Below are 26,320 nucleotides of genomic sequence, written 5' to 3'. Positions count from 1 at the left end.
TTGCTCTCTGGTGAATAGTTCTCTTTGTCCAAGGCTGCGGCACACAGAATGGCACAAAAGTCACATCAGACAATATAACTCTGGAGACGGAAGGCTACTGAATGTTAAAGTCAGATATGTCTCTGTATAGGTAGTGATTTAGGTATAGCCTCGTCCCTCTGGAAGTTGACAGCGGAGTAGAGCATGACATTTAGAAGGACAACCCCCTAACAGTGCAGTAAATGCTTTAATAGTAGTTACCCAGTTATTATGAGGCTATAAAGAGAGGTGGTCCTCAAGTGGGGTTCAGAAGAAATGAATTCTAAAGGCTAAGCACCAAAGGAAGTGGATAGACAGGCAGAGAGAGAGCATAGAGAGAGTTTGGTGGATTAGAAAATTTCCAGTAACTCTCCAATGACGGGACATTGAAAGGAAGAGAAGTAATTGATTGGGTAAGTCAGATTTCCAGTAAGCCTAGCTGTGCAATGTAGTTGTTTTTGTTGTTTTTCTGACAGTCGATGGGGAAACTCTGAAAAGCAGAGGATAACGCAAATTACATTTGTATTTCAGAAATCTTACTCTGGCTGTCTTTGTAAGGGATGCCTGGAAGGCACAAAATGGAAGTCAGGGAGGTCACTCAGGAAGGAAGAGCAAGAAGCCGTGGTGTCACAGTCCTCGACCGGCACACTGGGAATGGGAGGCGGGAGAGGAAGGGAAATCTAAGTATGTAGTGAGGACTGTGACTAGATGAACATTTTCCATTTCTAACTTTCTAGGACTCTACAGCTAAAGAAATCTCTCTGCACAAATTTCACCTCCCTTTTTACCCACCCCGCCTCCCACCTCCCACACACTCAGCAGTCTGGCTGGCCCCTCCCACTCTGAGGCTCGGATAATAGGTGTGGCAGCGGGCCCAGGCCTTCCCTCCATCTTCTCCACCAGCATGTTCTGTTGCCTGAGCAGTTGGCTGCCGCCATGAGTGTTAATTGGAGAGACATCTGAAGTGACCAGACTGGTGACGCCGCCACCATGATAGACACACTCCATCTGCTCTCACAAGTCGCGTCTCCGTGCACACGAGGCTGGCCCCATCCCTGTGCCCAGGACTTGTTAGAAGTGAGACTCGAAGTTAGATTCATGGGCTTTGCAACTGAAAACTGACTTAGAAAACATCGAGTTGGTTTGATGAGGAGGAAAAAGGAGGCTCATTCTTGCCAGGGACCCAGAGTCAGGCCTCCTGGCCATCCTCTGACCTTTGTGGGTGGGTAAATGTGAAGCTGGGGACTGAGCTTCTGAAATCATGAGCTGACGGTTACAGTTCCCTGCATGGATATTTCCAAAGTGTTCTCTAACTGGTAAGTGGCATGACTTAGGTGGAATTTTGCATTGAACTTGCCATTTTCTTACAAGTTTTTAATTTAAGTTATTTTGTTATCTTCCTGGAGTATTGTCCAGTGCAATGAGTTTCTCACCAGTATCTGTTCTGGGTGTTGATTTTTAAAAATTTTTAGTAACAGGGCCTTATTCAGATGATATGATTACAGCTTAGAAAGAGGAACAAATTGACCTAATGAATAAGGAACAAAGTATGTTTAACACAAGTACATGTTATACAGCCTTTGTCTTAAGAGGTCTTCACCACATCTCTCCCAACCCCTTGCTGCTCACCCCTTGCTCTGCCATTTGGTAGAGACAGAGAGAAGGAGGGTTCCAAGTAACTATCTGTTTATTACAAGGCTTACAATCTTCTAGAACAGACTCTTTTTTTAACATCAAATTGTTTGACGGCATTTTCTAACTATTTGCATTCAGAAGTATAATCTCCAGGTCAGGAATCTCATGTAAAGAATATGTTGTGTGTCCATTTTAGAGAAGATGCAGAGAAAAGAAAATGAATTGCCACAAAAACAGCTGGAATACTTAGACCCAGCTGTCTCAGTGTGTGGACCCATCTAAGAAGCCTTGTCTTCTGTCCTTATCCCTCATCCTGAGAGTAACCATGAGCTACTTCTATTCTCCTCAGGAGTTTTCAGTGGTAGATAACAAGAAACTCCTGTTGCTAAGCTGCAGCCTTACAAATAACAACTTCCCTGATTGTAGTTCCTCAACAAGGAGATGGAAGTCATTACAGAGACCGATCTGGGACTTGTAATTAACTAGGAACAAAGGCATCTTGAGGAACCAACAGCAATTAGAGGTCTCAGAGAAGAGAAGATGGATGTCTCCCTTCTGGAAGTTACAAAGATCATGAAGCCCCATGTCTGCTCCTCTGTTATACCAGGTGCTGGGCAGGTAAACATTCCTGGACCATCCTTGTCAAAAGGATGAAGGTGAAGCTCTGTGGCAGGAACTAAAGACAGAACTGCAGTACCAGAAAGACTGGAGGGCAGGGGACAAAGAGGGTGCTCTTGGGAGCCCTGGTGGTCGGTGGGCCTGAGACCCCAGGAGAACCTCATCTAAGGGAGGCTTAGGAGAGGCTTCATAAAAGGGAGGCTTCATAAAAACTTATTTAATAGGTGAAATTTGGCTAGATTAATACCGAAAGGGAGAGAAGCGCAGTGGAAAATGCATTTAGAAGCAGAGACATGGCTTTTTATGGAAGGGGACTTCAAATGCATTCTAATTTAGCCTATTTTTGATCATATGGTGATTTAGTCGCTTGGCAATGACAGCTGCCCAATTCTTGGAGGCAGCTAACAACTCTCCCATGATAATAACGGTGATAAAAAATAATAAGACGATAACAGCAATAATCATCAGTATAAATATTATATTAAAATGACTACGATTACTTTAAGGACAGCTAACAAATATAAACAGTTTTCAGTCTGCAGCATGCTTCACTATTTGTTATTCCACCTGCTTTTCACAAAATCCAGGGGAGAGTAGCAGGGCACAAATGGCAATCGCACCCGTTTTACAGAAAAAGAAACTGAGTCCCAGAGACTAGGACTAGATTGCCCAGCACACAGAGTGAATTAGTGGCAGAGTCAACAGAATTCGGAGCTGGAAGAGACTAGGAGAAAAGCTTAATAACCTGGACCCACTATGGACCCAATGAAGCAGAAGGCTGACTTCATTTTGGAAGGAATGCATATTGTCAATCCTTTTGGGCAGGGTGACAACAAAAGCTGATACTGTTGAATGGAGAGTCAAGAATCCCAGATCTCCAAGTGTGTATATGGAATGTGACTTAAGGAGAACACTTTTAAAAAAGAGATACTGATCTCTTGGTCTTGAGCAAAGAGTGCACGCTACTCACAGTTGCCTTGGCCTCACCTTTGTGACAGATGTCACAAGATCAGTAGAGGAACAGAATTGATAAGTGGCTATATAGACACATTCCTCTTGCACTGGCTTAATCTGTCCTCTCCCTCTGGTCTCATTGAGCTCTTTCACCAGGAACTTAGCTTTTTCCCCTTTCTGTATCTTTGTTACCTATTACTTTTCCCACACCTAGCAGCTGTTCAAAACATGTCAAATTTAAATGGGCTGGATGAAGACAGCAGGATGCAACTAGCTTTGGACTTGGGATCCTTTGAAGGTCATTCTTAATTGAGATAACCTGCTCCTTTGTGCTCCTTGGTCTCTATATAACTTCCCTAGTACTAACTTCTTTAGAAAATTTAGTGAAAACAAAATTTATGTAGAATCCCCATGATTCCACATAATGATAGGTTAAGTGGCAGCATGGGCTGCCAGGCTTCCTGGAGAAGGGCTACTATATAAGTGCAATGCAGATTCTTTCACAACCCACATTCAGCCTGGCAGCATTGCTAGGCTACCTTGATGAAAACCCAGCAACCTGAAATGATGTCCATCTTTCAGTTCCAGCCCACCTGGAGTCACATGTACAACAGTTTCATCTAGTTCTGGGATCTCACTCAAAATGTGATTTAATTTAACTTTTGGTATTTACCCAAAAGAGGACATCTAATTAAAGTTCAAAGGCATGTTATGCATCTACATGTGTAAAGACTTATGAGGAATCCAGTGGCTAAGACAATATGGTTGCTCTAAAAGAGTACCAAGTAAGTAAGTAAATAAATACCAAGAAGAGTTTTTGTTTCCTGTGTCAAATTTAAAAAATTGGCACAAACTTAATGTATTGACATGATAAAAACTTACTATCATACTGCTCTGGAGCTCAGAAGATTAAAATGGGGCTATACTCCTAGAAGCTCCAGGAATAATCTCTTTCCTTCTCTTTTCCAACTTCCATTGGTCATTTGCAGTCTTAGACTCCTGACCCCTTTCATTATTCGAGCAGAAATACAGCATCTTCTCTTCTCTGGCAGACTACCTCCCTTTCATAAGTACCTTGTAAGTATACTAGGATGATTAAAATACCCAAAATGTTTTCCCATTCCAAAAAGTTAACTTAATTTCAATTGCAAAGTTGCTTTTTGCCATGTAAGTAACATGGTTACAGATTCTGGGACATGGGCATTGTTGGGGAGATTATTCTGTCAACTCTATTAAAGAGTAACTAGAACTTTCAGGAATAAAAAAATAGCAAAACATGGTGCATTACAAGAGGCTTAAGGATCAAGGTGTTAAGAAGGAGGGAACATTTGGAACAATCTTGCAGTATATGTAGGATTTTGTAGGACAAGAAGGCAGAGAAAACAATAACAGGCAATCCTGGGAGAGTGAGATTGAAGCACTCAGGAAGCACTGGGAGAAGAAGCCAATGACACAATCTAGGCTACATTGAATCACAAATGCCACATGTAAATTTTTGAGCGCCTTAGGCAAAGGGACACTTTGAACACTTCTTAGCGGTATTCTGATCTAGCAGCAGCATGGAGAATGTTCAAGAGACTTACAAGTCCAAGGACAAGAGTTTGAAGTTGGTATAGTAGCCAGTTCAATAGATGATGACCTAAACCATTGGCAATGAGCCTGGAAGAGGAAAGAGTTAGTAGCACTGACAAAATAAATTCATCAGGATTTGATGACTAATTATATATAGAAGGTGAAAAACTTGGAAGAGAAAGAGAGCCACAAATGCAAAATCTTGAACTGATATCTTGTATCAGTTGTTAATTAGATGATCAATTAGCCAAACTGCATATGGGAAAAGCAGCAAGTTTGGAAAGGAGGGCAGGCGTTCAGGTTAAGACACACTGTTGAGTCTAAAGTGTCTGTGGGCTTCTAGATGGAGACACCAGCAGGTAGGTGGAATTTTGAGAGATCAAGACTGCTTATTTCTGGCTATTACCCATTTTTCTGACCTAAGAGTCACAGCTAACCTAGGTTTTTTTTGTTTTTGTTTTTGTTTTTTTATGTGCTGCTGAGAATTGTCACCACATGGCAAAAGTTGCAGTTCTTCACCACTGATGGAAGCATGATAAGATCTTCTGTATGCCCCCATGACAAAGCTATTGTGGCGCTCTACAAAGATGGGAGAACTGTGGGCCTGTGATCAGACAGACTCCTGAGGTTCAGTTCTATGGGCAGAGGCAGAGCACAGTCAAGAAGAAGCCAGAGTCCTGTGGGGGTGGGTGACTGTCCTCCGTGTTGCCCCCCTCCACCTCCCTGCCTCCTTAGCTATCACCTCTCTTTCCACTTAGATTGTTCTTTTCTCCTTTCCACCAAATCTCAGTTCAAATGCCTTCTAATCTGGGAATACTTTACAGGTTTCTCCCTCAAAGAAAGAATATTCTCCCTCTGCCATCAGTTGTGTTTTGTTGATGATTCTCTGCCTGTAGTAGCTATTACTTTGTATTATAACCATCCACATTTAAGGCTTTCTTTCTCACCAAACTCAGAATATATTGAGACTGTAAATTCTGTCTGATATGTTTCTGTGACATTGCTAGATGCTTCCATAAGGCCTTGGACACTCTCAGCACTCCATAATCACAGGATGAATAAATAAATATGATTGCTGTGCACGTTTGTTATCCACCTCCCCCCATGATAAATATGCTTTATCTTACCCATTTGGCATAAGGGTCAGTTCTTACCAAAATCCCAAAGGATCTCCTATGTATTTCAAGTGACCAGAGCTCAATCAATCATTGTTGAACTCAACTGTATTGATGACTTGTTAGTCACAGAAGAGGGACATAGAATAATGAGACCAGGGTAGAATTATGTTGAACCAAATGCCATGACAGCTTAAGGACAGTTGATGTCCCTGGATGAGCAATGAAAGGCTTCTCAAACCCTGGAGAGAACAGATCTGGACCAGAAACAGGTAGGTCTTGGCCACTGAGCAGGCATGTAGAATCAGGATACAGGAAAAAAACCAACATGTGTCAATGCATAACACAAAGGACATTTTGAGTTGTGGATTCTGGACGTAGGATGATTTTGTTTGACTTTGAGACATTGCAAAAAATTTCCATTAAAGTTTCTACTCAAGTGTCACTTCTACTAGAGGTCTTCACTGACCATTCAAACAATAAAAACAACTCTTTCCCTCATCATCTTATTTTTTATTTGCTAGAGCACTAGTATATTACATGGAAAAACATATGTGCTTCTTTGCTTAATTCTTGCTTCTTCCACTAGAATGCAGATTGAGGACAGGAAATCTGTCTGTGTGAATCACATATGTAACTCCACATTTTGTAGTTGCCATATCCTAGATACTCAGCATTTGTTGAGTGACTATGTGTAAGAAAGTTTGGAGAATAAGGAGGGATGGTTTTTAAGAAAATCATGCCTCTCCTAACTGTTCAATTATACATTTAATTATGCATATCTCTGATGTCTTTGGCAATTCTGAAATAAAATAAAACTTCAAGTTTGCATCATTATATAATGACTAACTCTTTGAAATATAGCTTTCAAGACCGTGGGGAATTGAAAGTCTGTGTAAGAGATGTTGACTAACCCTTCCTCATGCCTCTTGAAATTAGTATCATAATAGACATGGTATTTGTTGAGGATGACAATTTAAGATGTATTTTTCTCATGTGATCCTACAATCATCTAGGTATAGTTATCTTATTTTGGAAGTGAGACAACTCAAGAGAAAGAGGTAAAGTAATTTTTTTAGGCTCATATATTAGAGATGATAGTGGAAACAAGTCTCTCAATGCCAAATCCCATGCTTTTCTACCAGATTTTACTGCATCTTAGCTATGGATAAGGAAAAGCTGTATATTATATGAAAAACAGAGTTGGTAAGATAGATTCTCCAGTCAACAGTTGCCGAGTCTTCTATCAGTGTCTTCTTCCTATCAGTGTAAAATAATCCCAACTATCCCAAAACCATGGGCTCTGACATCCTGCTTCTGTGGCCAAAAAGGGAGACGATGTTATGGTGGAAGCCAGAAGAGTACTTAAAAATTACCTTCTTTCAGCTTTTTTAAATGGATGGAGTAATTGGGACCACAGAAGGTGACTTGTGAGTTCTCCTGAATCTAGAGCTTGAGTCATTGTATCTTAGCAATTCAGTGTCTCATGATAGCACAGGGACACTCTAAATTGGATTTCCTGCTTTATAAAGGCATTAACCTGTTCCAAATTTCCCCTGACCTGGTGGGGAAAGTCTGAATTGATGAGGTAACAACAAATATCTTCTTTTCACAGATAGAGAAAACTGTATTCCTAGTTCTCTCTGAATATATCCCACAGAAAAGATGCTCTTAAGACCCTAGGGAATTGAAAGCACTTCCTTTTAGGAGTCTCTGCCCTTAGCCACTGGCTGCCTGTAACTGAGCCATGTTGGTTGGGAAACAGACCAGGTAGGTAGGTGGGCTTGAGAGTCTATCCAAGAACGACAGATGAAGACAACCTATACAGATAAGGTGAGTGTATTGATTTTCCTTAAGATTGATGAAAAAAGACAAGTTCAAGTCCATCATTTTCTCCCTGGAGTACATGGGTTTTAAAAGTATTTACACCTGGGTCCTCCCTGGTGGCACAGTGGGCTAAAGCACAGCACTAAGAAGCTAAAGCCACTTCAGCATGAGTTCAATCCCCCGCCCACCCTGGAGGTGATCCACATGGCATGGCAGACCTCCCCCCACCCACCCGCTGCTCCTCTCAGCAGTGTAATTCATCAGTTGGCCTGTTCTGCTCCCCACACTGTCTCTGGTTAATCCTGTCACCGCCCCTGCACCTCTGGCCTGTACCCCAGTTCTGTATGCATAAATGAATAAATCTTTAAAAAAATATTTTCACCTATGATACATGATAACATATTGAAACATCGTTTTTTTCTTTACTTCTAAGTAAACTACTACTTGACCAATAAGCAAGGAAAGATAAACTCATATTTTGACGTTTTTGGCATTGCTGATCTCCTTCCCCTTGCAATGGGGTTACATCCTGATAAAATCCTAGCTTAAGGTGAAAATGCATTCAATATCACTAACCTGCTAATCATCATAGTTTAGCCTCTCCTACCTTAAGAGTGCTCAGAACATTTACATGAGTCTACAGTTGAGCAAAATCATGTAACATTTGATAACAAAGTATTGAGTGTCTCGTGTCATTTACTGAATACTTAGCTGAATGTTAAAAAACAAAACAAACAAACAAAAAAAAAAAAACAAACACCAGCCTGTAGAATATATAGAATATGTGTTGTTTGCACTTAGTCAGTATGGGTGAATGGGGACTCAGCTTGCTGCCAAAGCCCAACAGTGCAAGAGAGTATCACACTACCTTTGGAAGAGATCAAAATTCAAAGTACAGTTCCTACTGAATGTATAATGAGGTGGCACCATCACATAGCTGAACAAGAGTAAGTCAAACTACACAAGTCAGGACCTTCTGTAAATAGCATTTTCTTCATTACTACTTAAAGTACTCTATACATTATTAAATGTTTTCACGCTAATCATATCCTTTCATCCTGCTAGCAACTCTCTGAGGAAACCAGTTACCATTCATTGACTCACCAGGTGACATGCAGACTGTACTTTGTCTGCAATGGCCTGTGCTGGGTGCTGAGGATGCATGTGCAATTGTTTCCGAAGAGGAAATTGAGACTCAGTAAGATGATATGATTTTGACCAATTATACAGCTATTCAGGAGGGAACTGGAACCCACACTGAGCTCTCCCAAGCAGTGCTGGGGGCTGGTTTCTTGCCGACATGCACCTCCCTGCCCATCCCTGCATGCAGGAATTCAAAGAGATGATCATGCTTCTGCTTACTTTCTCTCTCTTTTTCTCTTTCTCTGTCTCTCATCTTTTCTTCTCCTGATTTGCATATTGCTAAATGATGAAATTATACAGTACATAATTCCACAGCAACTCTGCTGCTTTAAAAAAATTGGGAATGGAGTAATTAGGCAGAAAGGATTCTCAATTAGGCAGTGGGTTCTGTTTCTAAAGCAGTAAACGGGAAAGAGATATTTTTTAACTGTCTCTTGAATATATAGCTATGAAATGATTGCTGCCTCAGACAGCAACAGTGTAGTTCTGACCTGGAACCCTCTGAGCTGTTCTCAAAGCAATGCTTGTTAGATTCCTGCTTAGCTCTAGATCTTCGGGTTTTACAGTAACTTTAGACTGGAGAATCTGACCACCCTTAATGCTAAATGTCTTTTTTAGTTTCCTTAGTTTTAAGACAGGAACTATGAAAAAGAAGAGTTGAGGGGTCTTATCAGAATCCTTTGCGCTGGAAAGTAAAAGAAAATGCTAGAAAATGCCTGGATTTGCTAGGATTGGTCATAAACTCCTGACCTGTCACTTTCAGAAGTTGGGTAGCCCTGTAGAAATCCATATCTCTGAACTTGACTGAAAAGTGACCATTGTTGTGTAATTCCAACTTCATATGATGATAGTGAGGATGTTGGGAAGTAATGGTAGGAATTAGCATATGGCAGGAGCTATATGGAAATGCTCACTCCTTGCAAATCGAGGAAAGTCTAATATTGGGGTAGGGGAGCTGATTCATCAAATGTCCTTCTCTCTAGCATTAGAAGATACAGCTATACAGCTATATATATATCACTTGTAAAAACTCAAGTCAGTAATAGAGTTGAATAAAATAATGATACTTTTATAGAGCCATGAAACACTAGAACTAATCAGAGGGTAAGTTTCCCATCACAGAAGAAAATCAAGCAATGACTCAACATTATTTGGAAGAGATGCTATAGGGGTGTGTGTGGGGGTGGGGGAGTTCCAACTGCCAGTAAAAGTTAAACAGTTTGACCACTTAGGTCTTTTCCAAAGCTAAATTTCTAATCATAGCCACTTTCCTTTTGTAGCATAAAGGAAAGATAAACACCCAGTTCATTTGCAAAGACACTTGTCTGTCCCATGGAGACTGAGTGAAATACACCTCCTAAGATCCTGACCTTCTTCTTTCAGCATTACACTAGGCACTGGGTTAATACAAATACCATCTATTCTTTCCCTGATTTCCTGATTTCCAGGAGACTGTTAAAGAGAATTACAGTTCAAGTTCAGACTAAAGATAAAGGAGTGGACCTCATGGCCTTGTGGGTCTTTTCAGGCCAAAACTCATCAGTGTGATATTGGTCTTGCTGATGTTTATTCAGTTGGTTGTCTGCTGGAAGATGAGTCTTTTTTGGGACATGAACATCAGTGAGGAGACCATTACATGTTATCCTAGATTCTGCATTTCTGGATGGACTATGTCTTTGTCACAATGGGCAGTAAAATCTGCCAAGTGTTCTTAATGAGTAAGTCTCATGTAGCTAAGTGAATTTGATGCCAGACTTTGAGTGAACTAGAAAGCTTAACCAACCCTCTGAGGTTGACACATCTTAATACTTGCAGGGAAAGCAGAGCATTTCCTATGAGTTTCTTGGCAATGTTCAGTCACACTGAAATTCATTCTAAACACAAGATGGGAGAACGAGAGACAAGAATACTCCATCACGTGGACACTTCCAGAGTCTTTACTTCAAAACTCTGTTAAGTAAAGATGTATGAAAATTCCCATTTTATAGTTGGGTATGTGACTCTCTCAGGAAGAGATTATATAATTGACATGGAAGAACCCAAAGTGTCAGAAATCAGCTTTGGTTCACAATAAAGACCTAGTCTAAGTAGCTTAGAGAAATAGGCCTGTGTCTTTTTGTGAGGCCTTATGTAAGACAACCTTACATAAAGAGGCTGGTATGGAGCTGCTCTGGCCATTTGGTAGGGGCCAGGAAGTTGTTGCAAAGCTGAGCAACCAAGTTCAGAGGTCACTTGTTTGAGGTCACACAATGGCAGATTCAAAACTGAGACCTTTTCCCACTTAGTTGGAAAAGCATGAAGGAACTGAAAGAGAAAGAAAGATAAGAAGGAGGAGGAGGAAGAAGAGAGGGGAAAGAGAGAGAGGGAGGGAGGGTAGCTGAGAGGGAGGGAAGTGAGAGGGAAAGTCCAGTCCTCAGACTGGCAACTCTCTGCTCTGTAACCTTAAGAATGCATCACACATTTCAAAACTGTTAGTCCTGCTTTAGGAGAAATGCTGTAGGGAAGTATACAGAATGGAGCCCAGATTTCAAGTACTGATCTGGCTGGAATAACAAGGGGAGCAGGCAACCTGGAAGAGCACCTCAGGAGGAAAGGAAGCAGCAACGACTCATAACATTTATCACCAACATTTCCTTAGGCACCTGTTCTGGCAGTGGGCACAGCGCTTTCCATTTGCACTGATCTGTGGTTTTCAAAGGACTTTCACATTCACTGTTTAGTTTCATTTTCACAATGGTCAAGTCATGGAGGCTAGTGTCATTTTGCAGTAGAAGAAACTGCACTTGGAGAGCCTAGGTGACCCATGACATGGCTGGGATCAAGTAGTGGTAATTCTTGACTAGCCAATGGTTCTCACTTTAACCACCTGTGCAGTTCTCTTTCTATACCATGGTCTGCTACTGTTTGTGAGAAAGAGAAAAGAAGATGCTGGAAATCCTTCTAAACCCATGCAGAGGATTTCTCTTATATACTGGAAAGATTAACATAGCTCTCCAGTCTTCTAATCCAGAGAAAGGTATCCATTAAAAAGGTATCAGCACCCCAAAAATAGTGACCACCATATGGCTGATAGGCAAAGCGTGCTTTGTTGCCATTTTCCTAACTACTGTTAAAGGAAGACTAGTGGGAGGGTGTCAGCAGGGGCACATAGAAGCCAGAATTCTGTGAGGTTCCTCAGTCTTTAAAGCTTTAGTCACACTCTTCCCCAATGGGAATACAAGATGGCATGTCTCATCTTCCTTGTGGGTCATCTGAAGGATGATCAATAGAACAATCATGAATGTGTGTGTGTGGGTGTGTTTAAAAGTAAATAGTTCCTAAAATTCTTTACACTAATCAATCTACAGATTTTATGTGTCATTATTAGAAAATTGTATCATATAGCATTTTTGACTAATTATTCTATTTAGACACTGCTAAAAGTTTTGCATGCATAATACAATAATAGCAAATCCAAAGTAGCTGTACAGTAAGTGTGGCAGCATGATGTTATTTCCCAAACAGTCTAATCTTGGTCTTTGGCCACAGTGTACATCTACAATCCCTTATGAAGTTCTGACTCTGTCTGAGCAGCCTGAGGGGTGACTCACGTGAGCACTCATACACAGCATCTTTGGAATATCTCATTTTGCTCCCTCCTGTCCCTTCTGTTCACTTTGGCAATGGGCTTCTGCAAAACCCTACATGCTGCTGTCCCAAGTTTAAGTGCATGTGGTTGTCAAAGGTGCAGACATGCCTCTGAGTTGCTCTCTCATAACACTGGAGGTGCCTAGCATTTCCTCCTTCAGTTTTGTAGGAAGCTGCTGCATGAGATCCAAACTGGAGCTGCCTGCTGCTCCTAATCCTTACAGACTTCGATGAAACTCTTGTTACAAATTGATTATCAAATCCATTTTTCTGAGCTCTACCATGCGTGGAGGCAGAGGGCAAACCAGTGGCAAAGCAATATGTTGAGAAGTGTCCCTCCCCTCCCCCAGGGCCCATTTCCGGTGGCCCTTTGTTAAGGGACTCCATTCTCTGTCATCTTTCAGAAACCTCTTTCCGTGATTGGATCTTGGTCACCACCACAGTCACCCAGCCCCTAGAATTTCCAGTCTTCTGCAGACCAATCACTACCCTAGGATGAAGTCAGCTTCAATCAATACTCCTACGTCACAGGTGTACATATTACATACATACATAATCCACAAGTAGCAAGTTGTCAAATTGTGCTGTAGATACAATCAGCAGATACAGCTTAGTCAAATACAACTCACTAGATCTGTATGTTGTCAGACCAAGGTCGTTTCTTTCCTGTTCTTGAAAACTTCAAGAAGCACAGGTTGTCCGAAGGAAATGGAGTGTGCACGAGGCTCCACTGTAGTCTTCCAAGTATGGATATCACAAGGTGGAATCCATTTTCATAATTCCCAATGCTTGGGCTAGAAGTTAATGAGGCTACCTGGACGCCAGTTTACTCAGCCCTCTCAAGGTGAGTTCACTAGTCTCCTCCTGTTCTCATTTGCAGACCCTTCATAATTCCTCACTAGACCAAGTGCCAGCAGCCCGGCAGCGTCTGTCAAATGTCTGTAGCATCCTGCTTTGAGGTTTTTCCCGTAGAAGGTAATGTAGAATCTCCTTAATTGAAGGGACTCAAAGAGCAATATACCGCTTCCTATGTCCATTTCATAGAGGAAGAGACTATTTCAAGGAAGTGGATGTCTTACATCTACACAGTTTGCCACTTAGCCTCTGACCTCTTCTACTGCCTCTAAATCTGAGGACTGCCAAGCTGTCAGCCTTCTAGAGAGCATTTCTCTCCACTACCCCTTTAAGAGAGGAAAGAGTACACCATACAGAGAGACTGTATCTACAAGCTCTGTTTCCTTCTGTTACTGAGAACAATATGCATGTTGCAGCAAGGTATTAATAAGAAGCTGAAGGGGGGTGAGGAAGAAAAAGGGGTGCGCATGCAGATGCACACGTGCTGGGATAAGTACCTCTGGAAACACTGTCTTTCCAATGAGTCCTTCCTCTTCATGTCCTTATTGTAAAGCAGTTAAAGTTGCTGCTGAGAAGTCAGTTCTGAGCTTGCAGTGGTGAAAACAGTTCTACTTTAAAACATTGTATGAGTTTAAAGTGAGAATTCAATGTTATCTCCAGCCACCGACAACTAAGTGACTGTAGAATCCACTTGAATCTCAGATTTTTGTTTTTGTTTGTTTGTTTGTTTTTGGCATTTTTGAGAAATATGTATTTATCCCACAAGTGTATATGAAGCATCTACTCTGTACTCTGTACCAGACTCCCTGGGGTTGTAGTGTATGTAAGCAAAAGGTGAACGAGAAGATAAGCAAAACATATGTCTTTCTATCAAGTTCTTCTTGACCTCTGTAACTCCTAACACCTTCCCCTCTTGGCTTAGGTGACGCCACTTACGTTCTCTATGATTCGGTCCTGGAAGGACTCCTCTTCTTGCATATGTGTCCTTCACTGTGCGCTGACCTTTGTTTCTACTCTCATTTGTCCATAAGTCCTAGAGAATGGATTATAGACAAAATTCTAGTCACTATTGTGAGTATAACAAATTTGGCATCAAGGTTTCTGCTTCTAAGATTTCTGGTCTACAGAATGCAAGACATCACTGCATTCATGAAAAAGGAAGCAAAGTATCTCGTAGGTACATTTTCAGGGCTCAGTGTCACAAAGGCTGGTGGAAATCCTTCAGATCCCAGCAGCCACAAATCCTTCTCCCCCAGGAGACACGAAGCAGCCCATTAGGGACAGTAGGTAGTGCTAACACTTTGAACCATTGCTTCCACACAAGTGCCAACCAATTCTATGCAAGGACATTGATAAGGGAGGGGCTGGAAGAGCAGACGTGTGTGTTCCCCTCTTTTCCCTTGGGCTCACATCAGAATGCAACTTTGCTGAATTCAGCACCTTTACTGAGACGGTGCAGAATTCAGATGACCATGTTTCTCCTTTGGAAAAAAGGCCCTTTGTGGAGTTCATAGCTTCCCAGGCAGAACTGTCTCTTTTCCCTCTAGGATTTCATTCATGTCATTTGCCCAACTCACTGAATGCTGCCCATCCTTCTTATGGAAGAACCCCAATATGCATCTGTTTTGTGTTTATAGTACATTCTGCAAGCTAGCCCAATTGTTTTTATGCCATGAAGTTTGTCAAAACAAACAGTTGGCTAAAAAATGGTATGCCAGTGCAAAGAATGGTAAAATGGAGTGAAGCCTACTTGGCCACTTGTAACAAGATTCGGCGTGAAAGTGAAGTTTCTCTAATCTTTCCTCCACCCCTTCATTTATTCACTTATTTGGATATGGCTCAAGGTCTGGGGCCACCAACAGAGAGAAAACCCTTCCTGGACCTAAGGTGCAGACATCGACCAACAGTGCTGGACACAGGAAAACAGAAACAGTGTAGTGTCTAGCATGATAAATGTGGCGCAAATTCTGGCCATAGGGGTATCTGGGAGGATATGGCTAGAATCCAGATATTGGAGGACCACAAGTAAAGTCCAGAAAGATCTGAAATAAAGAGGGAAATGCCAAAAGAGGAAATTGGATAGAATATGGACAAATAGGGCCAGGAAACCAAGTGAGGAAGCAGATGGTTAAATAGAACCAGACATTAGGTAAGATGATCAGACAATATGTGTTGGGATGGAAATAGAACCCAGCCAGGAGAGGAGTGTGCACACAAGAAGCAGAACAGGTACAGCACAGGTGGGGTCTTGGGGGAGGCAGGACTGACACAGCCAATAAAGCCAAAGCAGAGTGCAGCCTCTCTGCTGAGACTGAGTCCGGGTGGGCCCTTTGCTGGCTGGGGTTTCGCTGTGTGGCCCCAAGCTACCATTGCTTCACATTTTTAGGATTGGGGTGCATCTCTAACTAGCTTGATCAAGGTCATAGCAAAGATTTAGTGCTATAAATAGGAGCCTGGACTCCACAATCTCTTCCTGTTGTGCGAGGAATCCAAACACTGCAGAAGACAAGGCACAGAGAGCTCCACTCAGAACTACGGATGTGGTGGGGAAGAGGAAACCAAGCCGACATTTGGTGTGTTGTAGCATTCCCAGCTCTGGTTTAACACAAGCGATGTGTTTCGCTCACAAACTGGCACTGAGAGCTCATTTACATTTAAATAAGAGGCTTGTTAATGCCAGCAGGAGGACGCTGTCAATGCCAAGCCTGGCTCAGGATTCCTGCCAAGGAGTTTCTAAGAGCATCACTCTAGGAAACTCCCCCAGAAGAGAAGCAAGCATGCCTTCTCATTAAGACAACTCCACCACAGTGACATTTGCCTCAGAGCGGCAAGCCTTTGGCTGCGTTGGAAGCAAGTTTTCGAGTCTTAGAAAGTTATCTATTGCCAACACAGTCGTTTAGTTCGATTTAGCTCCGCACACATTCGGAGACCACCTGGCACATGAAGTGTGCTTGGTTGGGAGGGAAAAGCCTCGTTCCTGACCTGTGGCCCCTCCAGTTTGGGGGAGGATCGGTGCTATGGAAATGCATAAAGAAAGAGAGGATCTACTTCATCGTCAGGCAACTCTTAATATGGGAAGGTTCTTCTGGCATCCACAGGAAGTAGGTTTGTTGTAAGATGGTGGATTTAAGCACCTGCAGATGCCAAGCGAGGAGCATAGAGGACTGAGCTGGGCTGTTTCTGTAAACCTGATAAGTGGTTGAGATTCAACCTGGAGTGTACATGTCTAGACAAAAGAGGAATGCACTACTCAGCAAGAACTAATCTTGGATTTTATAAACATGGGTCTCATCCTCTGTAGCTTAAAGACTAATGGGTAAGTCAGATAATTAGATAAGAATTGCAACACAGTTCATCGACACTCTAAACAGAAAGTAAAAAGTGTTGCAGAAGCCATAAGGGTAATAGGAGTATATGAACCAGAATTTAAATATTGTGAAGGGGTTGATGCTTAAGTTCAATCTAAAAAAGTAGAAGGTACTCATGCAAAAGTGAGTAAGAAGAGAGGGAAGAACAGCTACAAAGGCCCTGAGGCAAGAGAGACAATCCAGCACATTTGTGTGCTTGAAAATTTAATGAAATTTTACATGGTGAGAACATAGAGTTCAAAGTGTGAAAAGGATGGAGAGGTAGCTAGAAGCTAGATTGGGAAGGACTTTTCAAGCCCTTGAGAGTTAGGACTTTAAACCAAGAGGGGTCAGGTTAAGCAGAGTAATAAGAGAACCAGGTGGCTGGTTCTGATGTGGCTGAGGTTTCTAAAGCTTAAGTATCCCTAATTCCAAGAGGCAGCATTGTGGATAGAAAGAACTAAGAACCTGAGTCAGAAAGCTGTGGGCTCTGCTCTGGCTCTGCTGCTCTGTGAATACTGGCATCTATCATCCATGTGAATGGGAAGCAGGTATATCACCATCAATTAATGATGTAGAAAAACAACTGTCCTAGCCAGTTGGTGGCATGGTGAAAGAGTTAATTATTGTTAAAACCTTGTTAGGGCCCTCCCTGGTGGCGCAGCTGGTTAAAGCACAGCACTAAGAAGCTAAAGCCACTTCTGCATTAGTTGGATCCCCGCCTGCCCTGGAAGTGACCCACATGGCGTGGCAGATCTCTCCTGACGCTCCCGCTGCTCCCCTCAGCAGTGTACTTCATCTATCTGCCTGTTCTGCTCCCCACTCTGTCTCTGGTGAAGCCTCTCACCGTCCCTGAGCCTCTGGCCTGCCCCCCAGTTCTAAATCTTAAAAAAAAAAAAAAGAATGTGGCTGCCTTGAATTCGATTTCCAACATTTAGGCCTAAAAGCCCCTGGAGGGATTGCTGATGAGGATAGATAGCCCCAGGGAAAATGCTAAAAAAGTATTCTGTGGTGGGAAGGTGTTAGAGCAACAGACAATACAAGGAACTGTAGAAGCTAATACAAATACAAGGAACTATAGAAGGGGGGGCTCTGATCCATTCAGTCTTTGGAATTCACTGTTTTCAGATCTTTAGCTTTTGGGGCCAGTGGATTTGGCCCCGGTGAGCCAATTTTCCAGAAAGCTGTTTTGCGCTTCTGAAGGTGAACACCCTGGCAGCCAACCACAGAGAGGAAATGTTCAGAGACTTTGCAAGTAGCTGAGCGATTGAAGCTGTTCCTGGTTTTGCTGCTGTTACAGCCTGGAGAGAAGGCCACGGAGCCATGTGCCTCAGTGAGCTGGGTGAGTGTGGCCATTGGTCAGGGCGCTGCTGCTGTTTTGAGTGTCGCTTGTCTGGTGCAGCACTGGAGGGTCCCGGCAGCTCTGGGAGCATCTTCTGCTGTCTTCATGAGTTAGAACCTGGCCTTCAGTCAGGCTGTGGTGTGTTCCAAGTCAGCAGAGGCAGGAAAACACCATCTTGGACACAGGGCCTATTGTACAGGAGAGGAGCTTTGTGTCCTCAGTGGCAGAAAGACACCATCTTAGCTACTTTTGTTTAGGACTTAAAATATGGACAGGTGAGGTAAACAGGTGAGGTAAACAGACATTTATGGCCTTAGTAACTCTGTTTTCCCCTGCTTTGTTAAGTAAATCCCATTGTTGTTGTCTGAGTCTGAGAAGTCTACAATTGTGTGCGCAGGTGAAGAATTCAGACAGTGACCTGGAAACTATTTGAGCAGTGTTCTGGGCCAGTTTTAGTGCTCCTTGCTGCCCTGTGCCAGTTGTAAGTGCAAAAAAAAAAAAAAAAAAGTGTAAATTTACCTTTCTGCTGACTGGCTATTTCTTAAGTCCTTTAACTTGCCGAGGTCATTTTGGCCTTTAATATTTAATTAAACAATATTGGCTCAGAAACTCATCTTGTATAAAGGGAAACCCCTGTGACCTCAATCCCAACTTCTCTGGGATTTTTGTTTTCCTAATTGACTCTGTTTCCATCATCTGTTTAAATCTCCATCCCCACTCTGTATTTTGTATCTGCTCCTGCTTTTCTGCAGTGTAACTCTCTGCATGACACAATCCACGTTCTCTTTATTCCCCCAGGTATCTTGGAAAAAAATACACAGACAAAAAAGATGGTCAACTTCCACTAAAGGTTTGGACAATAAAAGAGTTGACATTCAGCAGAAGACTACCTTAATTAGCAATTCCGCTATACTCCCCCTTGAAAGTTTACATACACAGACACACAGTAAGTAATTTTCCATTTCTTTTCTCCTTACTTTCTATGACCTGTCATTCCTTGACCTTCTTGTCTATCCACCTCAAAGCTATTTCCATCCCTTATATTTTTCAAATCCATCCAGCTTTCTATTCCTCAACTCTTACCTATCCCAACAGGAGACTATTCTACTCAGGCTCTTACCCATTAACGACACAGAAGGTATTAAGATTTCTCTCTGCCTTAGTCCCCAGGTGGTATCTGTAAGTGGATGGATACAGTAGAAACATTCACATCTCTATTCACACATATAATGATAACCTCTTCCTATTTTAGAAGGTAAAATAGAGAAACCACTTTTTAAATACTCTTACAATCTTTAAAAATTATTTTAATGCCCTCAAATATTGTTGGACATCAGACAACTTCAGGATCTATGGTTCATTAAAAAATGAAAATACAAAGCAATACATATATATCTCTGACAACTTTATTTTAAAATGTATTCCTTCATGTACATGTAGAAATAAAGACTGAAAATGGCATTACTGCTTATCTCTAGAGTAGGAATTCTAATGGGAGTGATTTGGCTGCTAGGCATTCTAGGGCCATGACTGGTGATATTTTTGTTGTTTCAAATGGGGGAGGTGTACTAATAGCATCTACTGGGTCAAGGCCAAGGATGCTGCTGAACATCCAACAATGCATACAACAGTCCTCACAACAAAGGATTATCCAGCTCAAAATTCCAGTAGTGCTGAGCTCAATAAACTCTTTCCAAATGATTGGTTATGGAAAACTAAATATTTCTGACCTACTTGTCTGTAATGCTACATTTGTACAGTAAACATGTCGTTTAGACATAGTTTTATTTATTTTTTTGCAGTACCTTGAGTGAATACTTATGAAAAATATCTGGGCCAAATGAGAACTCCCAGGGAACTATTTAGCACAGCGCCTTGGGTTTCCTTGCCACCATAATGATGTATTTTTCTAAATGTACTACTCAAAATAGAGGCCAAGGGGCAGGATTCTGTACCTCAGAAGTACAATGACTCTCAACTGTGCTTCTACTCCCTTTCTCCACTTTGACAGAGGTTTTGGGCAATATCATACCATAGCAGATCCAGAGAAGTTGCTATTCCCTGAATGTCTTTAACTCTGTCACATGGGGTCCCCTGGAGCATCTCAATAGAAATAAGGTGGGGCAATGGTCTGGCTATAAAACATGGGGAGCCTCTGCACACCCCATCTGCCAGGCTCTGGCCATGCATTCATGAAGTCCTGTATTTGGGTGCTTTTGCCTAGGAGAACCTTTGCAAAGGAAAGAATCTTGAGGTAATCAAAGTGTTTTAGCTTAGAAGTTTAATCACTTCTAGAAGTGGTTTATGGCCCCCACAGACTCTTCTACTATGAACATTAGGCCTAATTAGTAGCTGAAATAGTGATGATTTAGCAAAGCCTCTGTACTTGATGGCTGTGGTTTCTGGGCTACCAATCACAGTTGAAAAGAAAAAGGCAATAATCTCTACCATGTAATGAATCCTTCTTCCTAATTCCCAGGAAGCTGAAAGGCCTTGTGGGTGCTGACTTTTCCTTTGACCCTAAAACTGGTGGAAACTCAGAAGTTATAGAAATGACTCACACTCTGAGAAAAGTGAATCCTATAGTTGAAAGGATGGCAATTGATTTCCGAAGGACAATTCCTTGGGAATGCACCTGTCTTCTAGCAATAAAAGGAGCAAAATATGGGAGAAAAGGGCCTAGAGATAACAGACTTTCTCTGGAATGGAGCATGAGACATTAATCTCTTTTCCACCAAAATAATTGGGAGAGAGAAGAAACTAAGGCTCGTGTCTATATAAAGCCTAAAAATGGGAACTAATAGAAAATGTGTTAGGAGGAGTTGATATATTTCAAAAATTTTGGGACAGAAGAGGTGGAAGTAACATAGCTGAAACTAGACAATTTTTGACAATATTCAACCACTGATGTGGGGACAAGCGACCCATCACATTTTCTGAGGTCACAGATGATGGGTGCCCTTCTCTGTTTCCACTTTTCGAAAACACACCCTGAGTTTTGATTCTGCTCCTTTCTCCTTTCTATCTCAGAGAAATCACTACCATCCCATCTCTGGTGACCTAATCTACATGAAAAAGGCAGAAAATCTCTTTATTCTTTGAAAATGCCACTTGTTGCCCAGAAGGCAGAACTAAAAGGAATAAAGCACTGGGGGGGCAGAAGATATGGCTGACAGCCCAAAGGTGTGGGGGCTTAATTTGGAAAGAATAGAGCTCCTTAGGAAAGAGAATGTTTACAAGGAAACCGAATGGCTTGGGAAGGTTGTCATGGAAACACTGCCACTTTCTGGATAGGCAGGAAAAAAAGTGCACTTCTAAATCTGTGACCTGGGCAAGGTCCTGTCCAACTTGGAATTTTATATTCTTTGTTGCTTTTGTGATTAACACAGAACAACAAAAACAACACACTCTAAGAACAAAATGTCATTACTAAACTTAAGGGTATTCTTGGGTGGTTGTTTCCCCCTGACTGCCCCCCCCCTCACATTTTCCTCTCTCAAGTGGTTATGATGTGCAGGAAGTCATTCTGTCCAGACAGCAAACTATAACAACAGTCTGGAACTTTTCCATTCTACTGAGTCAAAAAAAAAAAAAAAAAGTGCCAGAGGAAGTAATATTAGTCAGTACTTAGTCACACTTGAAAACAATGGGATAGTTAAGTTGGCTTGACATCACACATTTGCGTCTGGTTATGGCCAAGATGAAGTCCTTTCAATTGGCAAATTTTGCCATGCATTTGAAGGGATTTGAGTCCTCCCTTGCCCCTGTTTTACAGCAAAGAATACAAAATGATTCTTCATAGCCCCTCAGGGAAAAAAGTTTGCATATAATCTTACAAATTTGAGGGAAGGGAAAAAGTAGAGTGGAAAATTCTCTCAAAGGCAAGAAAGGACAAGTCAATAGTAGTAGGTATTTTGCTGTTCCTGGAGAAGTGTGATTGTTTTCCTCTTACTCAGCTTCCACATCACACAGTTTCCTTTATGGACTCTCCAGATGGAGGCACATCTAACCCCTGAGTCCTCACACAGAAGCTGTCTTCCATTCATGCAGTTTCTGCTTAATATGCGTCTATTCAAATCTTTTTTTTTTTTTAAGATTTATTTATTTATGCATACAGAACTGGGATACAGGCCAGAGGTGCAGTGGTGTTGAGAGGATTCACCAAAGACAGAGTGGGGAGCAGAATAGGCTAACTGATGGAATACACAGCTGAGGGGAGCAGCGGGCGCTTCAGGAGAGGTCTGCCACAGCATGTGGGTCACCTCCCTGGCTGGGGATTGAACTCATGCTGAAGTGGCTTTAGCTTCTTAGTGCTGCATTTACTCGCTGCACCACCAGGGAGGGCCCCCAATTCAAATCTTGTATACACTTGACCCTATGCATACCCAATTACCAACCTTTAGATTTTTAGTATAAATGTAAATTGGACTAGAAGAAACATCAAGTTTTAGTTTAATATAGTAATATAGTAAGTATCCTAGTATGGATCTGTTCAATTGTATGATCTTACAATTTTGAGTGACAAATAGAAAGTCAAGAAATAACTTCCCAGAGGAAGCGATAGGAGGGCTGCATCTTGGAGTATAGCGACAAAGATAAATGAGGTCAGATATTAGTTAAAGTGGAGAATATAGTTTTGTCCTGTATCTACTGACATCAGGGGAAATTGCTGGGTTCCATTTTCACTTGGGCAGAGGAGACTGAGCATTTTAAAAGGAGAGTGAAATACCAGGAAAGGAATGAGCAGAGACTGATCTTGGATCAGGGGCATGAGGAACTATATAAAAGTGATGAAAATGTGATTGGGCCAGCTATGTCTGCTAGCTGGTAATTGTGGAATTTAGGAATCTCTGTTCCCACAGATACCAGGAGACAAATTCTATCTTTCATTTCGAATGAACTGCTGTCAGTTCCTTCAGAGAGAGTAAAAGTTAATATAAAAGATAATGATATTACACATATATTATAAACATACATTTTCAAAGGGACTAAATATCATATCTAATATACATGTATGATATACATGTATAATATATCATGTATAAACAGAACAGTATTTATAGTTGTGAGTTATTTTAAAAGTAAGTGCTCTAAGACTGGGTCAGGGACTATTGCTTTGTATTGGTGAGACCAAATGTGAATTATTTTGACAGTCTTGAGCTTTTTCAGATAGGAACTCAAAGGGGATTTGGGCTGTCCCAGGAAAGTGGACTTAGACTGCCAGCACCCATACTTGGGTTGGTCAACTTTCTTGGGTTTGCAAGGAGTCTTTTTGTGTTAGATTCTTTTATAGTTCTCACTGGGGAAAGGACATTTGAACACAAAGAAGTGAGTACAAAGACATGGAGAGCTGAGAAGACATGGTATATTAGGAAATCTCACCTCACTTAATAGCTGGTATTTGGAGGAGGAGATAAAAAGAAAGGTAACCGAGAATCTTCAAGGTCATGGCAGGGAGTTTGGATTGATTACTGAGAGCAGACTGCATTGTACAATATTTAGCACTCTGCTCTGAACACTGGGGGTGACAGAGAAGCAGCAAAAGTTACTACCTTGGAGCAGTGTGCTTTTGTATTTATGACATGGAAATAGACCGGGTTACTGGAGGATGATGCAGTGGTGCTCGTCAGAGCAGAAACTCTGAGCAAAGAGATGCGTGTGGACTTATGGAATAATATAATGAAGGAATGAAAGCCTGGACTACAGTAGAGGGGACGACATGAGGGAGACAGGTATTGAGGAGAAGGAACAGGGTTTGGGGAGTCGTAAATGAGGGAAAAAGAGAGGGAGGGATTTTTAGTGTTTTTGTGTGTGTGTGTGTGCCTTTTTCTTCTGTGACTAAAAATTGAGTATTGATTAATTCATCTATAGTTCATTAATCCTGTTAGACATTACTCAGTTGTAGAAATATATTCTTGTTTACTTACGTCAATTCTCATGGAATGGACATTTGTGTTACCTTCACTTGTCACTCCGAATATTACAACTCTTAATCTTTGTACATGCTTGGGATACTTGGGTGAGAGTGAACTGCTGGTCATAGGGTTTGCATATCTTCAGCTTTCTTAGATAACACTAAGTTATTTCTCGAATTGTTCTTTAGCAATTTATACTCCCACAGCACTGGGCATGATATTGCTCCTTGTCATCTCCAAAACTTGGCATTGCTAGGCTTTAAATTTTTGTGGATCTGGTGTTCATTGCATTTTCATTGGTGTTTATTGTATTTTCATAAATTTCTAAACTGGATATTCTCTCATTACTTACACACTGGTTGTAGGTGTCTCTTTATTCACAAAATGTCTGTTCTTGTCACTTTCCTTTAAATTTCTTTCTTCTAAGGGGTTCTTTATATATAGTGGATAGCAAATCTTTGTCAGTTTTATGTCTGACAAATACATTTTCTTAGCTTGAAATTATTACGAGTCTTTTGATTAACTACATCCTTTAATTTCTTTAAAAGATTTAATTATTTGTGCATACAAGATCAGGGGTATAGGCCAGAGGTGCAGGATCAGTGGGAGGTTTCACCAGAGACAGTGTGCGGAGCAGAACAGGCAGATGGTTGAAGTACACTGCTGAGGGGAGCAGCGGGCGGGTCAGGAGAAGTCTGCCGCGCCATGTGGGTCAGCTCCCTTGGGGGAAATGTGCTGCGGTGACTTAGATAACTTCATAGAGCTGCACTTTAACATCTTGTGCCACCAGGGAGGGCCCAATGTTTATAATTTCTTTTGTTTGGGTCTACAGATATTAAGCTTTCCCAGTTTTTGTTCAACTCTAAAGACCTTCATATATTTTTGGGTGTGGGGGAAGTGTAAATTATAAATAAAGCAACTTGTACACTCTCTTGCATGTGTATAAAGAATCTGCATGATAGTGCAAGAATGAATCAGGAAGACAGAACTCAAGATCCAGCCTTAGCAAATTATTTTCTGATGTTGGGTAACTCCTTTCATATCTCTGGAACTTAGTTTTCCTTCACAAGGTCAGAGTAGAAGCTCTCTATGGTCTTTCTAGTTCTCATATTCTATGAGAATGTTAAGGTGGAGAGTGCAGAAGGGGGCCAAAGAGTAAAGAGAAATTTGAAAAAAGAAAAAAACAAAAAATAAAAGGGAAGGCAATATGACCTTTTACATACTTCGTTGTTTACAACTTTCTAATGTGACATAATAAAATGCTCTCTGTCTCAGTAATTTATTTATCAGTTGTTTATTCAGAGGTGTATATTTGTTTCTGAGATCTTTCAAATTCTTTTCTTGCAGCATGGTTACACATGTAGTTCTAAAATCTCCCAGAATTAACAGCTGAATCATGTTGGAGGAATAAAACCCAAGACTTATGTGGAAAGAAGGGCTCTCTGTTCAGAATGTTATGGAAGAAATGCCATGTCCCTTCTAATTATAGTTATATTTGTTTGTTTATAGTAATATTTATTTATTGAATTTCACATAAATAGGGACACCAACCGGAATAATGAAACTATGGAGATATCAGGATTTTCACTGAAATGCTGCGTACTTTCTTACCTTTTTAACTATTCCATTTTTTAAATGTCAACCAGTTTTTATTTTCTTTTTCTAGCACCTACTTATATGAATGGTAACTTGATTTTTTTATTGCAGTAACATTGGTTAGTAACACTGTGTGTAATGAAGACTTACGGGATCACACTCCTTCATATGTGTGCTACCACACCACACCCACCACCAAGGCACCCTAGTCCTCACTATTCCCCATTGGGTCTCCTTCAAGTTCTGCTCTCCAACCCCCCCTTTCCATTTTGGTAGTCTAAATTCAATAATCTTCCAAGGTTTGCTATAGGTTTGGTTATGTCTGACTCATTGTTTTTTTTCTCTCTATTTCACATTTAAGTGAAACTGTGCAACGTCTTTCTGTGCACTGGACTTATTTCACTTCGTATTATGCCCTCCAGTCCTGTGATGCTGCAAATGCAAGACTTCATTTTTTTGTTTAAATAGATGAGTAGTATTTCATTGTGGTCTAGTCATTCTTAAGGTGTAGTAGACAGATCACTGAATAGGTTATCAGGAGTGCTGGCTTTTCTTATAAACCTGCTACTTAGAAAAATGAAAAATAGTGCTCAAAGAATGGTGATCTTAGCTTAACATTCTCAGCATTTTCTTCTATTAAAATAAGGGTAAGAGAATTTCAGATCATAGGTTATTATCAATGACGTAGTAAAAAGTAAAAAGGTTTCCTAAATGTTAAGTTCCTCTCCCTTTCCTTTCCCCATGGTTATTTGTATC

The sequence above is a fragment of the Condylura cristata genome, unplaced genomic scaffold, assembly GCF_000260355.1.
Source record: "Condylura cristata isolate star-nosed mole 26May11 unplaced genomic scaffold, ConCri1.0 scaffold00003, whole genome shotgun sequence".
Classification (NCBI taxonomy): Eukaryota; Metazoa; Chordata; class Mammalia; order Eulipotyphla; family Talpidae; genus Condylura; species Condylura cristata.
Note: the sequence above shows the minus strand (reverse complement) of the source record.